Source organism: Eriocheir sinensis, chromosome 2 (genome assembly GCF_024679095.1).
Source record: "Eriocheir sinensis breed Jianghai 21 chromosome 2, ASM2467909v1, whole genome shotgun sequence".
NCBI lineage: Eukaryota > Metazoa > Arthropoda > Malacostraca > Decapoda > Varunidae > Eriocheir > Eriocheir sinensis.
In genome coordinates this window covers 23,426,516-23,440,706 of record NC_066510.1, presented here as the reverse complement: position 1 = coordinate 23,440,706, position 14,191 = coordinate 23,426,516, and the positions used below count along the sequence as shown (strand labels likewise).

The 14,191-nt window shown below is 42.4% G+C and overlaps 1 protein-coding gene across 1 annotated transcript in view; it reads left to right on the top strand.

Moving 5' to 3' along the window:
* LOC127001509 (ubiquitin carboxyl-terminal hydrolase 48-like) overlaps window positions 1–13,523 on the top strand; it is a 102,616-nt gene extending 89,093 nt beyond the window's left edge. Inside the window, exon 21 of the transcript XR_007755318.1 lies at window positions 12,904–13,523. The gene's annotated coding sequence lies outside the window, so the exon portion shown is untranslated. The remainder of the gene's footprint in view (window positions 1–12,903) is intronic.
* Window positions 13,524–14,191: the final 668 nt, after the last annotated feature.

The following is a 14,191-nucleotide window of genomic DNA, read 5'->3' as shown; positions in this document are numbered from 1 at the left end:
GCTATCCATATACAGGGGTCTTGTTCGCCTTCGTATGGAGTATGCATCTCACGTGTCGGGGGGCTCCATTCACACAGCTCTCCTGGACAGAGTGGAGTTTGAGGTTCTTCGTTTCATCAGCTCTCCTCCTCTTACTGATAGTCTTCTACCTCTTAAATTCCGCCGCCATGTTGCATCTCTTTCTATCTTTTATCGATATTTTCATGCTGACTGATCTTCTGAACTTGCAAACTGCATGCCTCCCCCCCTCCCGCGGGCCCGCTGCACTCGACTGTCCACTCTAGCTCATCCCTATACTGTCCGAAACCCTTATGCAAGAGTTAACCAGCATCTTCACTCTTTCATCCCTTACACTGGTAAACTCCGGAACAGCCTTCATCTGTATTTCCTCCTGCCTATGACTTGACTTCTTTCAAGAAGAGTGTATCAAGACACCTTTCCACCCGAAATTGACCTCTCTTTTGGCCACTCTTTACTTTCGTCTATTGTGGGAGCGGTGAGTAGCGGGCTTTTTTTCTACACCCTTTTTGTTGCCCTTGAGCCGTCTCCCTTGTTGTAAAAAAAAGCAGGCAGCCTCGTAATGAGCCAACAGGCTTTCTGCTGTCTGCTCTTCCATGTTTCATGTTTCCATTTTTCCTCCTCCTCCTCTTCCTCCTCCTTCTACTTATCTTCCTCCTCTAAAGTCGGTGTCGGTGAACTGTCTTTTTGGACTCCTCGTTTACGGCCAGAGTCTGGGTCCACCTGATGGCGCGCCGCCCCGCCCACTTCCTCCGCCGGCCGTCCACCTGCTGACCATTCGTTGTAATCACCTGCCGCCTCGGGTATTATTCACGCCTTTGTGAATATTTGAACCGGCGAAGGTTAGCCAGGCGGTGATTGTAACGATGGTTAGTTGGGAGAGATTGTAGCAAGAGAGTCTCCATGTCTTTGTAAGACATTTACGTCTTCTTGCCTGATAGTTTTTCCTTGCGTAGTTGACTGACCTTCGAGTGAATTTTACCATCTCATTATTCAGAAGATCGGTCATTGTAAACATGACGAGTAATGCAGTTCACCAGTGATATTTTACTTGATGAAAATCTCTTCTGTAGAACGATGATAAAGTCGGTTGTCAATAAGTACAAATTTACTTCGACTTTTTATTTCAAAGTTTGGATGAGTATGTAACTTTTTTTTTAAATTTAAATATATCATTAATCCACATAAACCTTATATATATATATATATATATATATATATATATATATATATATATATATATATATATATATATATATATATATATATATATATATATATATATATATATATATATATATATATATATATATGACTATTATTTTTTTTGACCTGTTATAGTTTCATCGTTTTTACATGTGATGAGTTATATTAATTTCAAATCTAGTTATTCCCGATGAAGGAATGAAGCTCGCACGTGATTAATATTTGAGAATCTTGATAGATTATTACCTGAGCTTTACTGACACTTAATTTTGCTGTTGCAATAAAGCTTAACAATGTATCAATAAAAATGGTGCAGTAATACATTAAGCATATGCGAGCGTCAATGGAGCCCGCCTCCCTGGCCGAGACAGACACAAGCCAGCGTGAGGGAAAAAGTCTCGCCCCACGTCAGTCAGTTCCACGTGTGACCTTGAGCGACACGGCAGCCTCTTGACCTTCCTCGCGGCGTGACGATCATTTCTTTTTTGGATCAACTCCGGAATGGTCGGCAATATTTCATAATTTTCTATTTGTAACCAGAGGGAAAGAAAAAGTTTTTTGTCGTGTTATGATTTGGGATTGGAAAGTGATGTAGCAAGCTTCAATGGATATAGATTATAATTATTAGAGGTGTGTGTTGTGTGCGTGGGTGCGTGCGTGCGTGTGCGTGCGTATTTGTGTGTGTGTGTGTGTGTGTGTGTGTGTGTGTTCGTAATTCATCTAGGTCAGACCTCTCCGAATGGGCTTGGAGCTCTGGTGACGGTTCTTTGGGTATGGCTGGAACCTCATATCACATCCGAGGCCTATGGGCCTTTATCACTCCCACACACAACCCCTGTCTGACACCTGGTACACATTTACTGCTGGGTAAACAAGGGGCACGGGTTAAAGGACCCGTCCGTCTCCACTCCTCCCGGGAATCGAACTCGGGGACTTTCGGTTGTGAGATGAGCGTGCTAACCACTGCACTGTACACACACACACACACACACACACACACACACACACACACACACACACACACACACACACACACACACACACACACACACACACACACACACACACACACACACACACACACACACACACACACACACACACACACACACACACACACACACACACACACACACACACACACACACACACACACACACACACACACACACACACACACACACACACACACACACACACACACACACACACACACACACACACACACACACACACACACACACACACACACACACACACACACACACACACACACACACACACACACACACACACACACACACACACACACACACACACACACACACACACACACACACACACACACACACACACACACACACACACACACACACACACACACACACACACACACACACACACACACACACACACACACACACACACACACACACACACACACACACACACACACACACACACACACACACACACACACACACACACACACACACACACACACACACACACACACACACACACACACACACACACACACACACACACACACACACACACACACACACACACACACACACAGAGAGAGAGAGAGAGAGAGAGAGAGGGTACGGCCCGGTAGCTCAGTGGATAGAGCGTCCGCCTCACAATCAGAAGGACCGGGGTTCGATTCCCCGGCCGGGTGAAGATAAGTTGGGTTTATCTTCTTTCACGTGTAGCCCCTGTTCACCTAGCAGTGAGTAGGTACGCGACGTAAGGCAATAAGTTGTGACCTCGTTGTCGCGGTGTGTTGTGTGTGAGTATGAGGTCTGTGCTCTTCCGTAGGGGAACGGCTGGCTGTCTCGAGAGAGACCCGCAGCAGTCCAAGAGGTGAATTACACACACACACACATACGCACACACACACACACACACACACACACACAGCACACACACAAAGCGCGGGAGGTGTGTTGGCATCAATGAATGTATCATTGAGATAAGAAATGAGACGAAGGCAGACAGATGGGAAAAGGAAAGAATTGTTTCCTTTAGGAGGTGAAGGAGGGAGGCGGGGGAGGGAGGGAATAGGGACGGAGAAACCGAGAGACAGAACATACTCATGCTCATGACTTAATCATGTACGTATAGGGAAAAAGGTATGAAAATATATTTTTGGCAGAGAGAGAGAGAGAGAGAGAGAGAGAGAGAGAGAGAGAGAGAGAGAGAGAGAGAGAGAGAGAGAGAGAGAGAGAGAGAGAGAGAGAGAGAGAGAGAGAGAGAGAGAGAAACGACTGTAGAGATAATTACCTGTTAGTGACACATTTTTGTTCAGGATGACATTCAGTCTTGGATATATTGTTTTCAGGAACATTGCAAAAAGCTCAAAGAAAATCTAAAAGAAAGTATTTGTCCTTTACTTACAAAATGGTGTTTTTAATATTATTACCTACTCAAATTTTTTTTTTTCAGTTAATACATATTTCGATACTAATCATTGATTTTCTTTATATATATATATATATATATATATATATATATATATATATATATATATATATATATATATATATATATATATATATATATATATATATATATATATATATATATATATATATATATATATATATATATATATATATATATATATATATATATATATATATATATATATATTGATATATTGTAAATAATTATTAAGTTTACTTTTTGTTTTTGTTTGTGTATCTTGTTCTATGTTTGGTTACTTGATTGCTTCTTTGTTTTTGTTGTTTTCTTCCCCTCTATCCGTTTGTAAGATCATATTTTTGAAGAGGCTTTGTTGTCGTCACTTTCTAATGTTAAATGTGAGAGAATTGACGCCAGGTTGGTGCGACGCCAAACTTTTATTTTGTTGAGAAATATTATCCATATGCCTCTACAATGTAACACATGCTGAAGTTATATTTGCTGTGCACGGAGCCAGGTGGCTAGTTGGCGCCGGGCAGCCCGAATCACTTTTTTCTGTTAGTTCTTACCTGCATTTGAAAGCTGAGTACGCGGTGTCAGTCGCCCATTCGTGGGGTTATGTAGCCTTTTTCCTTTTTCGTACCGGCACTAAGGCAATAAACAAGAGGAGTCAGTTTTCGTTTTTTATCGAACTGCTTTGTCCAGTGTTGTGTGATATTGCCACAAATAGTAACTGACTGGTTGGTTGGGTTGTTTGTTTATGTCTGTATCATTAACTTGTAGTTGTGGTGACTCTTTCTTCAGGAAGCCAGTAACGAGAGATTAATCGCGAGAAGTAAAGTCATTGGGGTCCGTGTGTCGTAAAGTATATTAGTTAATTGGTACAGAACAGTGATTGAATTGTATTGTCCTGTAAGGTATATATTCTTTTATTTATTTTTTACTTCACGAGGACATAAGGCTGATCTGCTAAGGTGGTTCTCAAGCTGTGGCGCAGTGTGGTGGCGTTTCATCATGTCTCCATTTTGCTGTGGGAACTCGTGCCGCATTGTGCACAACTTCATGGGAGAGAAAAGACCCGCCTACCCAAAAATGAAGCGATGTGGGTGGCGGCGTGCTCGGGAGTGTCAGGAAGGGCTGGGCCGCTGACAACCCTCGCTGGGAACCTCACCGCCGCTTGTGCTGAGAGTGAACCTCTGCCGCACCTCGATTGCATGCGCCATGATTTTTCCTTTAGAGACCTTTAATTGTGGAAATACTTTTACCACTTGTTTTTCGTGTGGGTTGGCCAACATGTTCATAAAAACGCCTGCAGAATCCAGACTTTTCACGCCTTTCGCACAATAGAAGGGTTTGATGCCTCTAATCATAACGCAAAATTGATATAATTATCCCTAAAAAATATGAATTGGCATTGAAGAAAAAAACAATGGGAGTGAATAACGGAAACGGGAGGGGCGTCGCCGTGCCCCGCCCCGCCGGGCCCCGCCGCCAATATGCTGCTGGGTAATCAGTGTCCCCAGCCTGATCTACTAACACTTCCGTCCCTGGGAAGTGTTTTACCGAAAAAAATAGAAATGGAGTGTTTTACTGAGGCTTCAAAGGGCCGCGGTAAGGCTTCAGGTGGAGCTCCGCAGGTGGACGATGCCGATGGCCTGACAGGTGATGGCCCACATTATTTTCAATACATTTCATATGTACTGCACGCCCTCGGGGGCTGGACCTCCTCAACTGAAAATAGATTGTGAATAAGAAACTGTTTCTTATACATACCGTATCTCAAAGTTTGGGCATCATCCTGTGCAGAGAAGTGATAGTTCAAAGTGCTGCTCGTGATGGAACATGCATTTTGAGGTGTGTGTAGTGCCTATAGCGAGTAAGCCCAGCAGTGTTCCTCAGTGTCATGGTTCATCGGAAGTCCGACACGCGGGAAGAAATGCAACTCAGGTGGAAGTGTTGGGGATGGGCCGGGGAGAGAGAAAAAGAGTGGGAGAGAGCGGGATAGAGCATCACGCCTTGCAGTTTGTTGTGGGCGAAGGCAGCATCCATGGGGAGTCGCTGACAAATCTTGCGTAGCAGTTGTGGGTCACTTTGTCGTTCATGGTTGTTGTGGCATTAACAGATCCTTGCAATCAGCGTGCCATGTCTCAGGTGCAGCACAAGAGCAATGTTGCAAAGTGGTGTTGGCGGCGTGGCGTGGAGCGTGCGGGGTGACGGGGTAATTGATTAGCGTGGCGGGCGGCGAGGGATGGCGGGGCAGCAACTCACTCTCGCCTGGGCGGCCCTACTGTCAACACGGAGCTCCTCTGGCCCTCCGACCGACGCTCCCGCCGCCACCTGTCTCCCTCTTCCTCCCTCGCCGCGTCCACGCACCCCCGACTCGCACACCTCGCTCTGCCGTCTGAGCTGAGCCTGGACGATCGGTCGTGCTGGGTGGTCGTTGTTATGGCACCAGTGCACGCGCGTTGCCACGAGTGAGTGTCACTAGCGAGGCATCGGCACTTGCCCCAATTATCCCCTACCTCCCTCACTCCGTTCACTTTCCTCCCCTTTACCACCTGACTTCAATCAGTCCTTTAACTCTCCTCAGATACTCGACGCACCCTCGTCGAGACTATCTTGTACTGAGACTGTGTTCCCAGCGCACATAATCAAGTTCTCAACTTGTACAAGAAGTGTCTTGTGGCGTCCAGGAGGCCATTCCTCCCGTCCTTCTTACATACTCTCGAGTGACTTGCATCTCCATATGAAAAGTTGAGAAACTTTTTCCCGCGCCAGTTTGTCCGGTCAAGAAATAGTTCAGTCAGCCCTCAAACACCACGTGAGGCGCCGTTACTTGTTCCCGCCCACCTCCTCTCCAGACGGACTCCCGCTTCAATCTCCGGTCGCCTCTCTGCCAACACTTGTAACAGACAAGTAAGTCGCTAGAGAAAGATGTTTCCTCATGATTTTCTCCATTTACTCTTCTACTTTTAATGCCATTTACTTAGTGAGGGAAATTAAAACATAGATAGTTTGATTTTCGTGGATAAATAACTGTTGAAAAGAGTTCTTTCTACTGAAAGGAGACGTGTCTTGTACGCTGGGAATAGGTCGTCAGAGATTTTGGGGAAAAGAAACGATGTACATGTGCCTGTTTCAATATTGTCAGGTGTGTTGGCGGGCATGCCGCTCATTCAGTAGTACTATGTACGTTTATCAAGACATTTATTTCATTGTCATTTATATGCATCTCTTTTTTTTGTCATACAAAAAAACAACAACTTTTTTTCCTCTCAGAATATGCATTCTTTTATTGTAAGTATTATGCATATGTTATCATTAAACACAGAGGGAGGCTAAAGATTTGCACTTGACTTACACGAATGTTTCCCATTTTTACAGCGCTTAGTGTACCTCAGCCTGTGGATCTTTATACGGGAGTGTATTGCAATTTCATAAAAGGATTTACAGAGTGAACAGATTAGTTGTGTGTACCTGTTTGTTTGTTTGTTTGTTTGTGCGTGCGTGTGCAAGTATGTGTGGTTGTGTGTGGGTTTATGTATATTTGTGTGTATGTTTGAATGTTTATGAATGCATGTATGTATGTATCTATATATGTATGTATGTATGTATGTATCATCTCTATATATCAATCTGTCTGTCTATTTATCTGTATCTGTTTATCTCTATATAGCTAGCTAGCCAGATTGATGAATATATAAATGAATAAACAGAGAGATAGATAAATAGGTAGATATATAGGCATATAGATAGATACTATAATGTTTGATGCAATCTCGTTATATAGGAAAACTTTCTTAAAGTTTAAACAATCTGCTAGTATGAAAAAAAATAATGTTTGAATGGAAGAATGCTCACCAACAATCATTATTTGCATGTTTCCGTGTTGCCTTGCGTCCGCCGACCGTTCTACTGCAGTCTTTGGATGGGAAGGACACTTATTCGTCATAAACGTCTCGTCTTTCCCTTTTTCCTTAATGCAACAGATTCTCTCGAGTCGCCGCTGAAGTCTGAAATCTGGAAGCAGTAATTCCAGTAGCATGGGTTAATTTTGCGTTCTTGAATGTTATTTATAATGTAACAGATATGATAATATTTTTTAAAGTTGATCGTGACAATTTTTTAAACACCCTGCACCGCTAACAAAACCAGTTCCGACTAACTTGTGTTTTGCATCTTGAACTGAGAAACTGCTTTATATATATATATATATCTATAAGTCTTATATATATATCTATATATATATATATATATATATATATATATATATATATATATATATATATATATATATATATATATATATATTTATATGTGTATATATATATATATATATATATATATATATATATATATATATATATATATATATATATATATATATATATATATATATATATATATATATATATATATATATATATATATATATATATATATATATATATATATATATATATATATATATATATATATATATATATATATATATATATATATATATATATATATATATATATATATATATATATATATATATATATATATATATATATATATATATATATATATATATATATATATATATATATATATATATATCAGTAATGACAGATGTGGACATTTTGTAGGTCCTACACAATGATACATATATTGATACAATGTCCTACACTGTAGGACATTGTGAACTGCCAAATGGCGGTGTCACATGCATATGAAACTAAAGTTTTAACCCTGAGACGCTTCGCGGGGAGAGAGCGAGCCATTCAGGGGAGACAGGTCTCCACCCTCCACTGGTAGATGGTCGTATGGTTTTCCGTCTTTCGTTTTGTATTTGTATGTGGCTGGAGCTGGTAGGTAGTGACAGCGACAAGCCTGCCAGGGCGTGTTAAGCACAAGCGCGAGTCGCGTTCCTGGTTAATTAAGGGTTCTTGCGCTCCCCGCAAACTGGCGGAGGTGCTCGGGTCCGGCAAGGATTATCTTTTTGGCGCTGTTTCGTGAGACGCTGCACTGAAGGTAAGTCAGGTTATCATATAATTTCAGGCGTTCGGTGTTTATTACTCTCATTTTCGTGGGTCGGTTGTTGCTGTCTCAGCAGATTTAACTGGAAGTGATCGCTGTAATAATCTGTAAAATATTTCCAATATCTTCTCGGTGTTTATTGAGTGATTTTCGTAATCAGCCAATGGTTATTATGCCTGACGAAGATTAATGCTCCCGAGCCACTTGTTTTGGGACGCTCGTTTGCCGTGGGGAACCGGTTACTCGATGCTCCGTAAGTGTGTCCCAGGGCGGGAGGGAGGCGACGCCCTCTCCGGCGCCTTTGTTCCTAGGAAGAAGGTTCATTCAACACTTTACTTTCCACGTTTCCTCTTATCTTTTTTATTTACCTTTCAGCCTCACGTGTAAAAGTACAACTAAATCTTGGAGAGGAAGCGATAAACTAAAGTTTCATCTGAGACGAGAGTGATTAGGAAAGACCAACAGTATCATGCGCCTGCATCATAAAGTTATAAAATGTGTTATCTCGAGCTGCTTGGGTCATTGACCCATATGAAGGGTGGGAAGGAATGTGGAGGAAGTACGCAAAGAAAAGTACACGTAAAACGTAATGAAAACAAAACAAAATATAAGTAAGGTAAAATTAAGTATGAGCCATACGGGAACTCATGAACGACCTGAAAATGTTTCTCGGAGGTGGAGTGAACGACAGCAGCAGCAGGAGGGTCGAGGAGCTGCAGGGAACAGGCAGCGAGGGAGGGGAGGGCGAGGGGCGTGGCCGGATCGAGGGAAGCCAGGAACTTGGGTTACTCTCCAGCTGCACCGGCCCGCCCCGCCTCGTCAGGGAACCCATACAAAGCCTTCACGTGGACCTTCACTGAGTTCTTTGACGTGCTTTCTTTTTTACCTGTATTTCTTGACGCAAGTTTCTTACCCCGGATATACTGCTACATAGACTCTTGTATGTTTTTCTAAAGGCAGTTAGGGAACGATGGCTAAACTTTATACTTGAATTAACTATTTGATGGTGAGTTTTGAGGATTTTATTTCAACCATATTCTTTTTTGAACTTCTGTTATCTTTGTACGTTCTTATTTTGTATGCTTGCTTCTACTTCGTTGGTATTTATCTTGACTATACCTTCTCTTCGAAATGGTTTACGCTTCTCGTCTAATGAACTTTTATAGATTTATTCTGGATTGGATTAGTGTGTCGCAGCGTCCTCGTGAGCGGCCCCTGGTAATGGGAAGGGAGGGGTGCAGCGTGTGTCCTCGCGGCATCACTCCCTCCCCATTAAAACTTTTGAGAGTGGGGCATCTGATTCCTGCACGCCCCGGCCGGCCCCGCTCCCTCAGGCCGATGTAGCAATTCTTGTGGGCCGATAACATCTGAAGCGAGGAGGGGACGGGATAGGGATGCGGTAGCGAGGAAGAAAAGGAACTACTCTTTTAGGGGAAGAAATGGATAATTAAATGGATGAAAATAATAAAAAAGAGAACATTAGCGGGGTTAAGATTTTGTAGTGATCAGCTTGCTCTAATCGAGTCAAAAGTAACAGACTCATTAGTCAGAGAGCGTTAGGAGTGAAAAAAAGTGACTGAAATAAAGTGTTGAAGAAGAAGATGAGAGATTACGTGATTAAGGGAGGAGACGAGAGGACAAAGGAGGAGGAGGAGGAAGAGGAGGAGGAGGATAAGGAGGAGGAGGAGGGGTGAGAGGGGTGACTGCACTGCCTACTAAGACGAAGATAGGGACAAGTGAAAAGAGTGGAAAGCATATGAAACAAAATGAATTATGATGAAGATCTTGAGAAAGGAGTGGACGATAATAAACAGGGGAAATATAATGAATACTCTGGATATAAGCCTTCGATATATCATGTCTTAATTCTATTATGAGGAGCGTAATACTAATAATGTTTCATGTTTAAAACTGCAATTTTCTACTTATCTTTATTTACTTTTTCATTCCTGAAGTGAGAGTTTCACACCTCGAGCCTCACACATTTCGAGACACGGCGCGTCACATCACTTAGTTAATTGGATTCCCGTCTGAAGTGATATTAATTTGTATCCAAGCTTGTGTGCCGACGACAGGCGGATTAGAGAAAATGGAACAAGAGATGACTGAGTTCACGTTCCCGCTCGTGGTGGCGATGCGGGAATAGAATGAGGACAGAGAGGCAGACAGAGGTTAGGACGGAGATGAAGGGGTGTGCTGGGAGGAGTGAAGGGGGAGATGAAGGGGCGAGGGAAGGGAGGCTTAGTAGGGAAGGGGGGAGACTCACTGACTGAATGAAAAGTGTCCCGCCTAAAAAAATAACGTGGCGTGTCTGATTGTGTGTGTTTTGCCTGTGTGTTCCTGGTGTGTGTGTGTGTGTGTGTGTGTGTGTGTGTGTGTGTGTGTGTGTGTGTGTGTGTGTGTGTGTAGAAAGAGAGTAAACAAATATTTCTTTTAAGTACATATAATAGAATTTATCTCCAACTCTAATCCTCCACGTCTTTTCCTCCCTCCTTGCCAATCAGCCAGCCTCCTCTACTCATCCCTCCCCTCCTTCCCTCCATCACCTCCCTCTCCCTTCCTTCTTTCCTTCACCTCTCCCTCCATCTCGGCTGATCCTCCCTCTCCACTCCTTCACCTACCCCTCCTTTCCTCTCTTCCAACAGATCCCATCCCTTCATCCCTCCCTTCATCTCTGCTGCCCCTCCCTCGCCGCCGCACATACGCACCAGTCACGGAAGGCGGCGATCAGCACCTCGGTTCCATCGCCAAGTAATTAATAACCAAACAGAAACGCCGCCGCAACCCTCCCCCGACACGTTTTCTATCCGCCCACTCTTCCTTCATCCATATCTCTTCGTTCCGCACGTGTTCATCCTTTTTCGCGTCTGATTTTCTTTGTTCGCATTTGCTATTACCTCTTTGGCTACACACACACACACACACACACACACACACACACACACACACACACACACACACACACACACACACACACACACACACACACACACACACACACACACACACACTCTCTCTCTCTCTCTCTCTCTCTCTCTCTCTCTCTCTCTCTCTACGTCTTAGACGTTTTGATGTAATCCTTGATCGTTTACGTGTACATAATCAAGCAAATCATGATCGTTACTATGAGAGCAGAATTGTAGTTTGTTTGTGTGCAGTGTTGCAAGTCAGGAGAGTTATATTCATGGCGGGTCTTGGCGGTCGGTCTTTTTGATGTGAACGATCCAGATATATAGGTAGAGTCCGCTAATAGAAAGGTGATCAAAGGGAAATGAATGCGGTGAGATGACTAGCCGTTTGCCTTGAAAAGGACGTGTTGAAAAAAGGCACATGTTTGATATATATATATATATATATATATATATATATATATATATATATATATATATATATATATATATATATATATATATATATATATATATATATATATATATATATATATATATATATATATATATATATATATATATATATATATATATATATATATATATATATATATATATATATATATATATATATATATATATATATATATATATATATATATATATATATATATATATATATATATATATATATATATATATATATAATATATATATATATATATATATATAAGTATAAAAAATAGTAAAAAAATGCAAGACCTGGGAGGACCCGTGAGGAGGCATCGCCGCGAGAGTCAGGCCGGTGTCCCTCTTTCCTGGCGGCCGAGCTGAGCGTCTCGTGATTAACTGGCGCCCGCGCCGCCGCGACGCGTGAAATGTTTACTTGACTGTGATTCTCAGGGATCTGAGGTGCTCTTAAAACGCGGCACAGGAAATATTGCCTGATTAAGCATGTAAAAATGTACAATAGAAATATTTATGGTGATATCAAAGGATGAGTTGGAGCGTTGTTTATCAGACCCTGGTGTTTTTTCTTGAAGTGGAAAAAACATTTCGTTCTTGCTTCTATATATTTCTTTCCGCAAACATCATTATCGTTTGAGTGAGGCAGGAACATAACTGAAGCATTTAGTTTTACAAGTTTATGTTTTCTCTCGGCGTACTCAGTGTGGGCTGCTTGGTTGGCAAGCAAAGGAAGGTCACCGGACGAGCTGGAGCTGTACCAAGCAATATTTTATTGAATGCTGTGTGTCATCCAATGTGAGGTGCATTTTTTAATAGGATTTTGTGACATTAAACCTTTGCTAATGTTTTAATATTATTGTTTCAGTTGATCGGTAACGATAGCGGACCACAGCACAGCCGGCGGCGCCGCGACTGTCGCCCTGGCAGTTCCTGCTGACGGCGACACTCAAACGTGAAGGTCCGTGGCGCCAGCTGGACCCCCCCCCTCCCCCCCCCCCCCATCCTGCTCCGTCTGGCGCATCACCTTCAGACTCAACTGAAAAAGAAGTGAAGCAAAAAGCGTTTGGTGTCCAGACAGTTCAGTGAGCGCGTCCGTGGGTGGCAATGACCGAGCAGTGTGAGATGGAGAACAAGACTTGACGTGCCTCCCTTCTTCAATGTGTCGCTGACCAGCAGTCCAGACCTTACCGATAATTTGTGTCTTGTGCGAGTGCTTAGTGTAAATCGTGTGGCCGTGTTTGTAACTCTTTGTGTGTTAACTCTGTAATTCGCCACCATGTATCCGTGGTACCGCGACAACATCAGCAACATTGGAAACATAGGAAATATTGGAAACATTGGAAATATTGGACAGTTCTGTGGCCAGCCCGGAACGGGGATCAAAACGGAGAATGGCTACTCGGACTGCATGTTGGGCTTCGACCAGTACGCCAACACCCAGAACATCAACAACATCAATAAGGTTAGTGCCTCTTCGCTTTCATCGGTAGTCTTCTGCATTTGCCTTTCATAAAGCTAATTTGATTGGCGCGGCGTTCCAACCCTGGAAAAGGATAACGTTGCAATTTCCTTTCCAGTGGTTTATCGGAATGGACAACAGGTAGGAATCGATTTCTTTATCCGGCAAAAAGAGCATGAGGTCATGGCGTAAATCGATATTTTTGTCCCTTCTGGTTTTGCACTCCGCTCTCTGCCTTGGCCTCTTTCCTCGCAGTTACTTGTCCGTGTCGTTTCTCATGCAAATGAATCGCTAAACCAAATTGATTATACTTGAGAAACTACTGAAGCAAAACATGCTTTGTATGCATTCACAAATTTATATTGCTTATCAGTTTCACGCGGTACCGACCACGGACGAGACCGATCACACTCATATATGAAGGAGCGGCCACTTAGATTTCAAGATGGTTCATTCAGAGCTTGATTCTAAAATTCCGGTGGTTTGTTTTTATTACAGATAGCTACTTGATTGATAATTTGTGATCCTACCTATGTGTTAGCAGCACAAATGGTTTTAAACCACTGATTGAAGAACTAAAATACATAGTTTTGCCTTACATTATCACGAAAAGGGAAGTCTTGCAAGAACTTTTACGTGACGCAGAAATATTATTGTTTTGTCGATCATGTGAAGTTCGCCCAAAATTGATGCT